The sequence below is a fragment of the Lagopus leucura genome, unplaced genomic scaffold (genome assembly GCF_019238085.1).
Source record: "Lagopus leucura isolate 7727_CA_CO unplaced genomic scaffold, USGS_WTPT01 Super-Scaffold_100002, whole genome shotgun sequence".
NCBI classification, from domain to species: Eukaryota; Metazoa; Chordata; class Aves; order Galliformes; family Phasianidae; genus Lagopus; species Lagopus leucura.
This window is the reverse complement of record NW_024962263.1, coordinates 61,227,733-61,243,298: the sequence shown is the minus strand read 5'-3', so window position 1 is coordinate 61,243,298 and position 15,566 is coordinate 61,227,733.

Here is a 15,566-nt window from a genome sequence, read left to right as displayed (position 1 = left end):
CCTCCAGGGCCAGGGCATCCACAGCTTCTCTGGTCAGCCTGTTCCAGCACCTCACCACTCTCTCAGTAAAAAACTTCTCTCTGACATCTAATCGAAATCTCCCCTCCTTTAGTTTAAAACTATTCCCCCTTGTTCCAGCACTATCTACCCATGTTAAAAGGTGATTTCCCTATGTTTATAAACTACCATTTAAATATCAGAAGATTGCAATGAGGTTTTCCTGCAGTTCTCTCTGTTCCAGGCTGAACAAGGGCAGTCCCTTCAGCTCTTTATAGGAGAGGTACTCCAGCCGCTTGATCATCCTTGTGGCCCTTCCTCTGGACCCACTCCAGCAGTCCCACATCCCTCTTGTACTGTGGGTCCCAAGCTTGGACACAGTACTCCAGCTGGGTCCTCATGAGGGCAGAGTAGAAGGGGACAATCACCTCCCTGTCCCTGCTGGCCATCACTCTTCTGATGCAGCCACTACAATGGAAGTAGTAGGACTTCAGCCATAGTTTTTGGAATAGAAATTCATTTATAACTCTGATCCACATAGACAACAACACTTTGAGAAAATTTATGGATGTGAATGCTTCACTTCAAATAAATGAATGGTCCCCCAGAAAATAATGGGACTATTCAATTGTTTATAGTGCTTGTTTATTTATAGGACTGAAGTCTTTCTGTGTTGGTAAAAGGCACAATAGAATACAGAATAAAATGGAGTGAAAGCACAAAGTTGTTTCAAAGTCAATTAAAAAATCTTTAGGATCATATGTGTGTTTAGGTACATCTAGGGAAAATGCTATAATGCATGCATTCTTCACACTTAACTGCCTTCAAGCATCAACATACATTTTCTCCTATAGTTTATGTTAAAATTGCCCACCATTCTTTCACTTTGAGAAAATTCCTAGGTCAGAAATTGTATTGATACGCTTACCCATAAAAAACAAACAAGCAAAAAACTCAGAAATGTTAAGACCAAGGAAGCAAAAACAGTGCAGCCCAGTGATAGCACAGTTCAAACTTCAGCTCATGTAATTGAAAATGGAGTGAAGGTAAAAAGCCTTTTAGGTGTCTGGGTTATGTTGTCCCCAAGACATTTTTAATAATATAATTGGGACTGGTGCTATACATTCCAAAAGCAAAATAAATTACTCTTTGTTAGTTGTTTTCATGACTACCAGGGACCACTCATATCAAGTGAGGATGTTTTTTTCTACTCAGAGAAAGCAGAAATTGCATCAGAGGCTTTAAAATTATCCTCAACTTCCCTTCAATTTGGGGAAAGAATTTTAACAAGTTGCTTCCAGAAACCCTTGAGAGCTTCCCACAGTATCTCATTCCACTTAAACCTTAGATATATCCCTGCAAGTACCATGGAATTTAAAATAAAGTTATAAGCATTTTAAAATCAGCCTTGGTACATCACCACTATTAAAATTTCTATTAGATTTTTATTATATAATTCCCCTGTAGCACCATGGAGATGCCTAATAGCACATTTAGTCTATTATGGGTGGTATGGGATAAAACTGAGCAGCAAAATAATGTAAATCTTTGTTCATCTCATTACAGCTTTCTGTGTGGTTTTTGTTGTTGTTATTTTTACTTAAGTTTGTGATCATGGTTTGTCTTGTATCTAATAAATGCATACTGGTTAACCACCCTGGCTTTAATGTCATGGACAGCAAAGCTAATTGAAAGTAGCAGGTAGTTATTTGTGTTTATCTCCAAAGCATGTAGATTTCCAGTACAGTATATAAATTTTTGCTCTTCAAGCCTGCTGTCTTTCATGAACATCAGACAAAATATGGCTTCTTCCACAGTACAAGCAGACCATAAACTCATTAGTTTACTTTCCTAAGACAGAGAATTTCCATCAGATTTTTGTGCCATACCTGTTCCAGAAAAGAATTAGACAGATTTTGTGTATCAGGTGAAATTTGTTACAGATGGCAATAAGATTATGCCATGATTATAATAGAAATCTACAGAGATCTTGTTCTTGAGCTATGATTTTTGCTCTCTGAATCCTTAAGTATTTCTCATTTTTGCTGTTTTTTTGTCTAAAAACAAACTTGCAAAAAATATTTTTTAGTTATTAACTAGCACCAGAATTTCTAGTGTTTTCTTTCAGATTACTGCAGAACTAGCACTCAAGTTCAGTTTATGATGGCTGAATTATTCTAGCAGTTCCTCATGTTGATATACGAATACCCGGGAGTCTAGGAATATCATGATGGCACTCATGAGTTTAAATTTGACCAGTGAGTCCAGAGTTTAGATTGGTATATAAATAGCATAAAAGGAAGAGGTTTGAAGGACAAGAGTTTTATAATGGGCAGAGACCACTGATGAATATTTACAGTTCTGTAAAAGAGAAGAAAACTCATTGTTATCCTGGAAAATAAAATAGAGGTTTATAATGCTGGCATAATAATCTTCCAGTAATAAAGGGATATCAGATTCCAGAATGTTTTGAGGTTAATGAAAATAGAAGAAAGGAGGAGGAGAGGAGAGGAAAGGAAGAGGAAAGGAGGAGGAGAGAGAAAGAAGAGCAGAATCATACAATCACTCAGGTTGGAAAAGCCCTTAAAGATCATTGAGTCCAACCACAACCTAAACATACCAGCCTAGCTCTGCTAAATCCTGTCCCGGAGCACCAAATCCAAATGGTTTTTAAACACACCCAGGGATGGTGACTCAGTCATCTCCTCGGGGAGCCTATTCTAGTGCTTAAAAACCCCTTCTGTAAAGAAGTTTTTCCTGATACCCAACCTAAACTTACCCTGTCACAATTAGAGGCCATTTCCCCTCGTCCTGTCACCTGTCACCAATGAGAAGAGACCAACCCTGCTCTCGCTGTAAGTACCTTTCAAGTATTGAAAGAGAGCAATAAGGTCTCCCCTTGGAGGGAGAAGGAGGGAGGGCAGAGGACAGGGAGAGGAGAGGAGAGGAGAGGAGAGGAGAGGAGAGGAGAGGAGAGGAGAGGAGAGGAGAGGAGAGGAGAGGAGAGGAGAGGAGAGGAGAGGAGAGGAGAGGAGAGGAGAGGAGAGGCTTCAAAATCCCAGAGGTTTCAGTGCTATTAAAAAAGTACAATATTTGCAAAGCAGATATAGAAGATTGGCTATGTGAGTGTATAAAAAATGAACTAACAAAGGAATTATACTTTTGGCTGGAGGACTTGAACAATGAAGAGAGAGTACTTGCTAAAGCTTGAAAGAAATAAAAAGAAGTCAAGTGTAAAGGAAATCAGATATGATTTTTTCTTTATTTCTCGCCAAACATCCCACTGAAGAGGCAGACCTTTATTCCAGTAAAGAAAATTGTCTTGCCAAAAATGTGGAGGTGGCTACTTCATTCCTAGCCAAGCTGAGAGTGAATTATGAAAATAAAACTTATATCTGCTGGGACACTAATCGTCTGAAGATCTGTTGCAACATGTTGAAAGTGATTTAATTCAAGAAGATCTGGATTCTAGATCAGGCTCGGAGGGAACTTGAGGACTTTATGGTTTCCTTTTTTTCGATCAAGTTTTATAGCCCACATTTGTAGTAAAATAATGTTGTTTGAAGTTTGTATGTTTCATGGGAGTGGTGCCTTGAAGAAGTTATTTCAGTTAAATGGCACCAGATGGAGTGTTTAGTTTGTGACAGGATTCCAGCGTTTAGTTTGAAATTATGTTCTTTATTTGATGCCTTTATGGTATCAAGAGCTATTCTGCTGGCATGTATTCCTGTTCTGCCCCTTGGAAAAAGCAGATAAAATACATCTGGAATCAATTAAAAAAAAATAATGCTATGCTTAGATGTTAATATAGAGGATTTTCTTTACCATAAGAATTCATTGCTGCATATCAGAGCATGTATTATTTTTTTATTTCATTGATATTGTTGCTTTTCAAATACATAACAAACCCCAAATATACATAAATAGGATGTAATAAACCATCAAATGCAACAATAAGTAATACTTAGTGTGGCAATAAAAATATTTCCTTACTAGTTTTAGGAGTAAGATCTTAATTTATTTTTCTTTAAATTTGCTATCTTCCTTCATTTTGAAGTCATATATATTTTAGAACTTCTACATTTAGCAAAAGTAGGAGCTCAAAGAAGACAAGATCATCAGTGTTTAACACTCAGAGGTCAGTGAGGTTGCTACAAACTGCATCGTTGACCTTTAACAGCTTTTTGCCCAAAGATAATTGGACAGAGAAGAAGGATCCTGTATGAAAATTATCAGCAAAAGAACAAAAATGAAATAGATGCCACAGATTATTTAAGAGAATCATCTCAATAAGGGAGCAGATGTTCAGAAAGGAAAGATTTAGCAGTAAACGAGTGTGTGAGTGTATTTTCATAAAGGAGATACTGGGCTCTTCAACAAGCAGTCATTTAGTAATGACAAAGAATCTAAAGGGGGAATAAGAAGCTGTGGGAAATTTTATTTCTCTTAGAAAAAAACTGACAGACTCTAACAGTAACTCTGAGGAGGAGAGTGAAAACAAATCTCTCACTTTGTGTTCACTAGCAAATATATTCTAAATATTTCTACTGTCTATTATTGAAGTAATTCTGCTAAAGAAAAAGGGAAAAAGACAAAGCAATGAAGTAAGGAAATATTTCAAACTTTCAAATTTCCTCCAGCAGCCATTATGAAAGTAAGCACAATCATAGGTGGGCAGGACTCCACCGGTGTGTGATAGAGTTTGATAGAGTTTGACAGAAAAGTTGATAGAAAAGTTTGAGAGATTTCATCAATTGCATTAGCATCTAGCAAAGTGGGATTATCGTACAGCTTATCCTGAGAATGGATCCATACAGTAATAGGCCATCCCACAGTGAGCACTAAGCTACTTGGACACACTGGTAAACTTTTGGTTTATTTATTTATCCATCTTTAAGTAGTGTGCCTAAATCACTTTTAAAACAGTCTTAACCTCGAAGGCACTTACACATTCCTCAAAGTTTTCATCCAAGTCAGTCATGTCTTTTAAAAACAAAAGAAATATCTTGATTTGTAACCAGAAACACTTTGAAATCAAGAGGAAAATCTGGAATACGCATACTCCCCGAAAGCAGAACTCTTCAGTAAGAAAACCACAACCTTCTGCTGGAGCTCAGCTCAAGTTTCCAAATTGAGGCGTGGAATACTGCAAAGAATAAGATTTATAGGAATTCCTTCAGACAATTTTAATATGTGACTGAACTGTAAGAATAATTTACTCATGCCTTCTTTTCTGGGACTGAAGACATTAAAGAGACATCTCACTTTTTTTAAAAATTTCCGGTGAAATAGTTTGAAATATGTTTATTGTTATTAGATTTCTCTTTCTCAGTTAGGTATTAATTTTCACACCACCTTTAGCTGAAAGGAAGAATGTTTATATTATACTTAAAAACTCGTATGAATTAATGATGGTAAGAACCAAAAGCGGAAAAAAAAAGATTTAGTAATATGAAATAGTTGTTACTACCACTGTCTCTCAGAGCTATGCCAAAGCAGGTAGAGACCCAAACCTTTTTAATATAACTTACCACAACTTTAATGGTTTCAGTGTTCTGAGAAGGCCAAAGCAAATGTATATCTTTACACTAGTTTTCCATATAGGTCTGTAAAAACAACCGTCAAAAATTAAAAATCCAAAAATGCAAGCTGATGAAAAACTTGTAAGTTCCAACAAAGAAGACTTTGTGTTTTAATAATTGCATCTAGGCAGTCAAATTTCTCATCTTAAAGGTACTTAATTATTTTGATGCTTGTTATTACAGTGATGTCTAGGCATTTCATTTAGTTTATTTTCAGAGAAATAGGTCTTGTTAAAGCACACGGAAATCCTTATTCACTGAAATGTTATAACAAATGATCTCCATCATTAAAAAATTAAGGAAATATACATTTCTTGAATCAGCAGTCACCTCAAGCACTCACTGCACTCATGACATCCAACCGTATGACTGTTGCGACGTGTCTTGCTTCTGCCATGCTCATTTGGGGGTGACGTTTGCTCTCTGGCTCACGAATGCACAGATAACTTTCCTTTACACTCACAGTCACTCAGTAGTTGCTTAAGGAACATAGTAAGCCATAAATTATTAGTAGTCCACTCTCTACATTTGGAAGACCATCCGGATCACTCATATCATAATGCTTCCAGTTATTCTAGAAGAAAAAGAGTTAACTTTTCCTAACAGATATTTGTGTGTGAACATCATATCCTCATAGGTAGCTTTATTTTTAAATATTACTGTGATTTTTTCCACTATTTATTCTGCAATTTATTTATTTTGTCAATCCCATTGCATTTCATTTCCTAACCTTCTGGCCAGTCCTGTTTTCATGAGTATTGTAGTGTTTTATTTCTTTCCAAATGCTTGGAATCTGTATGAAATATTTAAAAATTTCATTTGAGAGATTATTTTTCATTTTTTGGTAATGTGATGAATCTCTCATAGAAGTGCTTTACAGCTCAGTCCATTACAAGATTTTATTAGCACTTAGACAATGACAGTTCACAAAAATATATATTTTTATATATATATACATAAATATATATATATATATATGTATGCACATATATCACATACATATAAATGAAAATAGTAGAAGAGGAACAAATAACACTGCTTACTCTTTACTGTTTCATCCTTAAATAGCTCAGTTGTTTTCCTTCTTTTCTTGTAAGTAATCACCTTTCCCATCTGAAACAAATTAACTCCTGGGGAGGAAATGTTCTGAGAGCTTTCATATGGTCCTTGTTACCAGGGAAACTACTTCTTTTGTCAGTATGTGTTCTGAAGCTTACAGACAGTGTAGATTGCTTTGTAACATCGGATGACAAGAGACAGCAAGGGCCAACTAGTTTGCATGTGGTTTCTGAGCAAAAAAAATAATTAGGGTCTCTCATAGCACTGGCCAACTTTACCTATCCTGGACAGCTCTTCAAAACAGAGGTGTGCAAAATAGCATGGTTTATCTATGTATTCAGTTTACTCTAGGTTGATTAAATAAATATTGTCCTGAGGGTGTGCTGGGGGGAATGCAGTGCAGAGCATCCCTCAGTGCTGGAGAGTCCTCTGCCGGGGAACAGTGAGTCAGGTGTATGCTGGATGCTGCAGGGTCCAGCTTATGAGTGCTGGAGTAAGCCGCTAGGGAAAACCACTTTCATTTGAACAAGTTCTTCTTTGATAGGTACATCTCATCTTGAAAGTTATTTGTATCGTTTATTTAGATTTGTTGTGCATTTCTTCTATGATATTAAGCCTAGATATTCCACTTCTTAATAGTATACAGTGTCTGAGACCATATCTTTCCAAAGAAAAGTGCCATTTTTTTGTTTTTGGTAACATATTTTCATCAAATGTAACCAACAAATAAAGCAGAGAAGTACACTGGAGCTAAAAGTGTAGCTTATAATAATTGCTGCCATTTCAACATTTTGTTTATTTTGCATTTCTAATCTTAACCTAGCTCAAAGCATACCTCAGATAAAGTAAGTGAGCAAGCAGAAGTTGAGCCAATGTTTCACAAATGTCTCCTGAACATCTCAGCAAGGTTTCTGTTTTCAAAAATCTGTTAATAGCAAGGCTTAATTTATGTTGTATGCCTTTACCAGTTTGCTTTTTCAACTGTAATATTTTGTCTAGAATTTTATCCAGAGCTGCTGGTTTGTTTTAGAAATGAAGAAAGATGAGATCGAAAGACCTAGAGCATTGTTTTCTTTTATAAGAATCATCTGGATAACCCATTTTCATTCTTTGCAAGATTAAAATAATATAAACCAGGAACACTGGCTGCAAAAGTGGAAATATCAGCTTAGTTTAGATCATAAATGTTGTGACTTCACTGCAGTAGCCCTAGTGACTGGGAGTTCAGTTTTTCTTGAAAGCCATGTATAAATATAATGGATCGTTCAGTCAGTGGCACCTAACTATGTGTACTGATGAGAGAACAGATAATGAAAAATATAACAGTTGACAATGCACATAAAATAGCATTTAGAAAGAATCTATGCTATTAATCTTTGCAGGTCACCGGGTAGAGGCCATTAAACTAGGCAAATAAAATCAAGAATCATAAATAATAGACACCTGCAAGAACATTTGCAAGAACAAGTGATTAAAACCACTGCTCTTACTGATGAGGCACCGGATATATCAAATACTCCCACAAAGGTAAGCTTCTTTAATCAGGAGCTTACAATCTAAATGAACTAATTCTCATCATGTGTGTAAAAACTCTAAGAAAGCCAGTGTGACTAGTTGGCAAATTTGTGAATGCTTTTGGTGTAATGAGGTGTAAATTATTTTCTTTTGATTGCTTATTGTTTTTAACAATGTTTTTCTACATCTTCATATTTTTACAAAGGCATATCTAGTGAGCACAATACAGGAAAAAAAAAAAAAAAGATAGTTTCAGTCTCATAACCAAATATATAAGAATTTTAGATAGATTTGTATCTGATTTTAATGAAATGTAAGCACATGCATCAGTATTTTATTTAAATGGAAATTATCCCCTTTCTGCTAAAATAACACATATGTGGAAAATAAAACACAAAACTTCCTCTCTTGGGATATCTGACAAAAATCCAAAGTAAAAGAGAGTGGAACAAATGTGAAGCTCATTTGAGCTCTTCACTGGATTGTGCAAAAACTGCCTTTTCAGGTTGAGTCTGTAGCTAGCAGGTCCTGCAGGAGTTCTGCAAATGCAGAGCATTTAGACCTTGAGGGAAAAGAGAATGCTCTTCCCAATCTCTTTCAACAGTGGTCTCCCTTGTCAATTAAAAGGATGCCAGCTACTGTCAGCTAGGAAAGTCTGTCAAGCCCTTAATGTAAGATGCCTGAAGGGAGGATGCAGATTAAAGCAGTCTAAGAAAAACAGATGTTAGAATATGAGCTAGAGATGTTCTGAAATTCAAAGAGGGTGTTCTGCCTTAATGTGCTTAATTACAGAATTCCTTGTTGCTGTCATTAAAATTGAACCCTGCTGTTAGCTCATTCATCTATGCTCCAATTTCCATTAAAATTTTTCAGTTCTTTTAAAGGTGGAAAGACCACCTAGATTTGCTGATCCCTGAGATGTTACATCAAGAGGGGAAAAATATTCTCATTACAATTATGAACTATTCAGTGGTAAATGTAAAAAAGAAGTCCAGAGCTTAAAGACCAGGACGAGGGATTTGATGATCTAGATTTTATTACATTAGACATATTTGTGATGAAAACCTAGCTCCCTTGAAACCTTGGAAGTTTTGCTATTAATTTCAAAATACCCACGATTTCTCCCTTGCTGTTTAAATTGCAGTTAGTAATTCAGGTCAGCCTTTTGAAAGGACCCCAGGACTATATCAGATCTTCAGAGAATGTAGAGCATCCTAAACATGAACCATCCAGGTAGTGAGGTCATTTATGCATATTCTGTAACAATTCTTTTTTCCTTCATATTTCCATGTAGAACATAAGGAGAAATAATTTTCTGCTTTGTAGACAAGTTTTATTTGTTGATATGGGATTATGAATCAAAATTAAAAAAAAACAAACAACACACACAAAAAAGGCATTAAATACATGTGAAATGTAATCATGTGTGCAATCTGCTGATTTTTGAAGGAATGTAAATACATATTCACACACGAAGGTTGCTCCAAAAGTAATACCTACTATTTTATTATCTTGGCCATGTGGAATTAGATGTGAATGTTGGTGGTATGGCAGTAGAGGCTGAACCTTCCCGCCAACATTCCATTATATTTTGTTGCTGTGCAACAGATGGCAGCTGAAGGGCAGTCTGACAAAAAAGGCCTGATGTGGAAGTGCATGTGAAGCAAAGCTGTGTCACTGAATTCCTCCATCCTGAAAAACATGCGCCTATTGGCATTCACTGTTTATGGAGACCAAACAGTGGATGTGAACACAGTGAGGCAGTGTCAGTAGCAACAGTAGGTTACCTCCAGTTGTGCAAATTTTTATGAGTGAATCATGCAGACTCTTGTTTGTTGCTGGTGAAAATGCATAGCTAATGGTGGTAGCTATGTTGAAAAATAGTGTTTTTGTAGCAGAGAATTTGCTCTTTCAGAGAGTGTTAATTTGCTCTTTATAGCTGTGGGTTTCTTTTTTTTTTTTCCCCATGTAGTTTTCAGGGAAATATATTGGAGGCATTATGTTCAGAGTGATCTACACATATTTTGAATCTTATAAAAAAAAATGAAAGAACTGTTCTAAAAAATGTTTCCTCATTGTCATGGAAACAGTTTTCTTCCCAACAAGTGGCATATCCAAACAGAATATTCCCAGCTACCTCAAGTCATAACAGTAAGAAAAGAAAATCAAGGAAAATGTATACCTGATAGTCCAAATGTTCCAGAAAAGAGAGTACAAATAAATGGAATTCATTTATGCTGCATAAATATTTAAGTTAAATATAGAGATGGTTGAACTCATGCCTACAGGAAACCCAGGAAAAATCTGAGTTTCCTTTTCAGATTTTGAACAAAATTATGTAAAGTTGCCTTCAAATGTGGTTAGGAATGGATGGGAGGAACACTCCCTCCTGTGGAGTCACTCTATGGAAGGAGACTAAGGCTCTTGGAAGTTATGAGTAATGTGTCTGAGACAGTGTGAACCTGAAGAAACTGGAGAAAAAAAGTCCACTAGAGTCACAGAACCGCAGGTTTTTATCTACATTTAACATAAATATCACCATAAAAAACCCTGTCACTGCAAAACATTGTATTATTGCAATACAGTTGCTTTGTTGTAAAATCCAATTCAATTTTCCATAGACTCAGCTGAATAATTTTAACTGGAATTATATTTATTTATTTATTTAATAACCCCACACAGGACATTCTCTCAAATAATTGGAACAGTTTCTACTCTTAATTCATGAAATGTACCTTATAGCTCTCCAGATACTCTCTAGTGGGGTAGAAAGCTTACACAGAATTGCATTTAAAGGAATTCGGTATTTTTATCCAGGATCATAAGTAGCTTGCTGTTAGACTTCTCATTTCTATGTGTCAAAGTTGTGATTAAATTTTGAAATGTTCTTCGCTCTTAATATGGTGATGTGTTGGCAGCAAGAATTAGTGGACATGCTACATAATTCTGAAAATTGGTTAGGAACCTCAGTGTAAACCAAGCTCTTCCGTGAGTTTGTTTTTTGTGTTGCGTGAGCCGATTGTTTTTGAAAATCAGCCCAAAGGATTAATTTTTTAAATTATTTTCTCAGTAATTCACAATCAGCCTCATCAGAATCTATGAAGATGTATTGTAAAGGATCTGTTTTAGTCAGCATTTCAACTAGTAAAGCTATGTGCTTGGGTGCTGCGGAATACTGAGCCTGGTAAGGTTAGGAATGTAGTCAAAGCAAAATCATTTGAAAATTCAAATACTCATAGAAACATGTAAGGGCACTGTTTCCACCACTTGTTGTCATAAGCAATTACAAACACTGCTTCAGAAACTGGTTTCAGTTTTAGTAACTAGATTACTGAAAGAAGATTTGAAATATTCATTTATCATTTAGTTGAAGTATAACTTAAAATCATATTGCCATGGACTATCTGCAGATATGTGTTGTAGTTGGATGCCCATGCTCCTGGCACAAAATCCAGAGCTTTTATTTCTGGAAGAAAAAAGAGCCCAGCAGGAGGTTGACTGAGCACCTGTTAGTGGTAGCCTGAGACAGATATTCACAGGGTTTAGCAAGTAGCAGAGAAAACTGAAAGAAAATAAGGAGTCTGCATATCACCAGAAGTCTTTTTGCAATAGATCACTGAGTATTTTTGCTAGACTCTGTATTTAACACCAGTGTGTTCACTAAAACTCCAAGTCATCGATAAAAAATATGAGACGGAAAGCTGACATGCAAAACAAAATTCAGGAAAAAAAAAAACAAAAACAAACCAGCAATAACAATAAAACACAGAAATACACGAAACAAGCCAGAACCACAGTAGCTGACCCTCTGCATTCTTGTTAAAAATCCAAACAGAGTCTAGGCTATACAATATCTGCAGAAGAATGGCCTGCAGTTTGGCATCTCCTCATCCAAATAAATGATGCCAGCTTTCCCCCATATGGCACTAAGACGAGCATTAATTGATGCTGATATCTTATGTTCCATCCTAAAAAGGCATCATCTAAGGAACAAGAAAAAAAATACAGTGTTTGGAGAGATGTAAAGATTTTCAGGACCACTATTCTGCATGTGATTGGAAATTGCTTTCAGAAGCAAAATATCCCAGGACAGTATATCAGAACCTTGACCTTGATACGAACAATGAAACAGCATAGAGGGGTGATGTGTTCTGCAGATCTCAGAAATATCTGTGAGTGAGTCTGTCCTGATAGGTACAATGCTGAGCATTTCAACTGATCTCAGTGAGCGTTTGGTGGGAATTCTAAGTGAACAAAGCAATGCATTTGCTTCTTTGGTCTTTCACAAGATTTTGCGAAGGATAGTGAAAAGAAAGCAGTAGAAGGCGAGTCACCTCATGCACATTTAATAAAGACCAATAACAAAAGAGACATCATCAAAAGTAAAACACAGCTACTTTTAATTGTCCCTTTTCTGGTTAAATGACAGCTGTAACTTTTCATTAGCAGTGCTAAATTTACCTTGAAAGAAAGTGAAAAGTAGCATTTGTAAAAATAGGTGTCATTCATATAGAAGGTCATATAACCATTTATGTTGGAAAAGACCTTCAGGATCATCAAGTCTAATCATTAGCCATTTAATCTTTAATTATAAAGCCTTATTCTGCAAAACTGTAAGTTCATTCAGATAGATGCTATTGATGTTGTTCAAAATGCTAAAAAATTGGTGCAAACAATTTCAACATGGACAAACCAAGAGAGAAGTATTTTCTTCCTTTTAATTTTTTTTTCCTGCTACAATTCTATGAATCTATACCAAGTAAAATGTACAGTCTAGGAAGGATTCTTATTTTATATCAAGATCTTTTACTTTGCCCTATTTTTATTTTTCATGTTATGTAGCTCTGTGAGCTCAAAAATGTATTCTTCTTGTTATATCTTTTATACCTATTCAATAGTTAGATATAATTTCTCAGCACCTTTACTGATGAAGTGATTTTTATCCTACAAGTATATTTTCCTTTCAGAAGACAAAAAACAAAACAAAAAAAAAACCAAAAAAACAGAAAACAAATCACCACCAAACCTTATGCAGGATTTTATATTTTGAAAATACCTCTGTAAGTACTGTATTTTCATCATTTTAAACCAGCAAGTTTGTAGTATATTTGATAAACCCTAAGAGCCTGTTCATTACAGAGATCTGTTTGCCAGTGAAGAAACAGTAAAATGCCTATCATTTTGCAAGAATTATTTGAGCACTGAACTTAATATGTTATACTATAAATTTCAGCCTATATATCTCTTATCTGCAAGAGCATGATCCCAAGCCATCAAAATCTAAGGTCATTATGCAACTACAGTGTGAGCAAGGTACTTCCCCAAATTTTCCACCTGTGCTCCTATGAGGTAGTTGCTTTCTTTTCCTATAATTTATTAAAAATTGACTGTTCCATTCGCTAGCAATTCCAACAGTTGAATTTGTCACAGTTAATTTGCAGGTGTTACAATCAACACTTTTTCTTTTTCCTTTTTTTTTTTTATTTTTATTTTTTTAATGGTGCAAAAATTCTGTATCCAAAGTTACAAGCTTATGTGGAAAAAGACAGAACTGGTAAAACTGAAGTCACAAACTAAAAGTATAACAGATATTTTCCTCAGGATTTCTGAACTTCTGCAACCATCTCTAATTTGGTTAACGTTTACTCCTAAAATTTCTTTGTGTTCTTTACATTGCCTCTGCTTCCCCCTACTTACCAGCTTACCTCCATTTTGCTGCGCTGTGGCCTTTTGGAGCCTGCCTCCTGCCATTTGCCTGACAGGCTCCAGAAGGGAAGGACTGTTCCAGCATCTCCCTCTAAGGCGAGCAGTAGGGGGCACTAAAAAATTCTAATTTTCAGAAAAAAATGTTTGAAATTAACATTTTGGGCAACTCAATCCTTCTATAGTTGTCTGTAATTACTGAATGTGTTCAGAAGTTCTTGCAAGAACATAACATATATCCACCCAGACCTTATGCAGATACAAGTCCCCTTCCCACCTTATCATGCCTAATGGCACTGAAGATTTCAAAACCTATATATCACTGCCAAGAGAGGTCCACTTAAAAACTGCCTTGCCTGAATAAGAGCTGCATGATGATCTTATATAGTATTCTGAGTAACATATAGGGACTGTAGAAAGAAATGCTACTCTGAATTTTAGAATTCATTGCCCAAAACTGCAGATCTATAAAACAAGAATGATATTTCAATAACTATTTTCAAACCTAATTTTCTGATTAGGTCATCTACCCTTCGAATGCTTTTATCAAGTAAAACAACTTGATTTTAATCTCACCTGTTCCAGAATATGTAGTAAAATGCTTTCATGGAATTCAGTGAATATGTAATAACAAGAATAGAATCAGACCCACCGTTTTTTGTGTGAAAGCATTTCAGATAGCATCACTGCACCTGTTAGGTAACTAGATTGAAGGTCGAACTGACCCTCTTTAACTTAAAGGCAAAAAAACCTTTGTATTCAGTAGCTCCATTTATAATTCATACTTCAATACATCATACATCAATTTCACCAAATGCTCATTGTCCAGTAAGTCATGTCATAAAATGCCTTGTAAATTAGTTGATTCTCTTGAAAATATTTAATGGAAAGAACAGATTTCAGGATCTTTTTTAGTACTTGAAATTGATTAAAGGCTGGCACTATTAAACACGTAATGCAGCTGTAATACACCTGTTTCTAAAGTCTCCAGATTTAAACCTCTGGATACATTTTAGTGTATAAAGTTCTGCAGAATTGCAAGTCTGAAGAGTCACAATTTTTTCACATCAACCACAGTGAATTACATGACAGTTACTTCAAATTAAATAGGAGATCTGTGGATTTGGTCTGTGCTTTTTTTCCCCCTATTTTCGTTAGATATAATGCTGAACCTTTGAGAGATACTTTATTTTGTTGCAGTTTGATAAACAAATACTATGTGCTCTGACTGCAAGAACATATGCACATCTGAAATAGACCATTTTGCCATACACAGGCTTCCTTTCTGTAGGTGAGCTTCCTTATTCTCTCCTCCAATTCCAAGTGAATTTTATTCAATAAGAAAAATGCATCTTCATGTTTGCTATGAAAATTCACCAGCTGATGACTCCAGATGGTCCTCATGTCCATCTCAAGATTCTCCCATGAAGTTTTTGAAGCAGATTTCTCAAAAATTTATAGCTGCTAGCTTCTTGGGAACATGAGCACCACTTGGCTGTCCACCCAAGGGAACCACTGTAGCCCTGCAAGAACCACTAGGTGTCAGCATGGTGCCATAAAAAGGAATTATTAAATGACTCAAGGATGACTAATTAACAAAAATACTGTACAGTGCTCTTCTCTTTATAATGCCTTTGAACCACTTTTTTTTCTTTTCTTTTCTTTTCCTTTTTTTTTTTTTTTTTTTTTTTTTTTTTTTTTTTTTTTTTT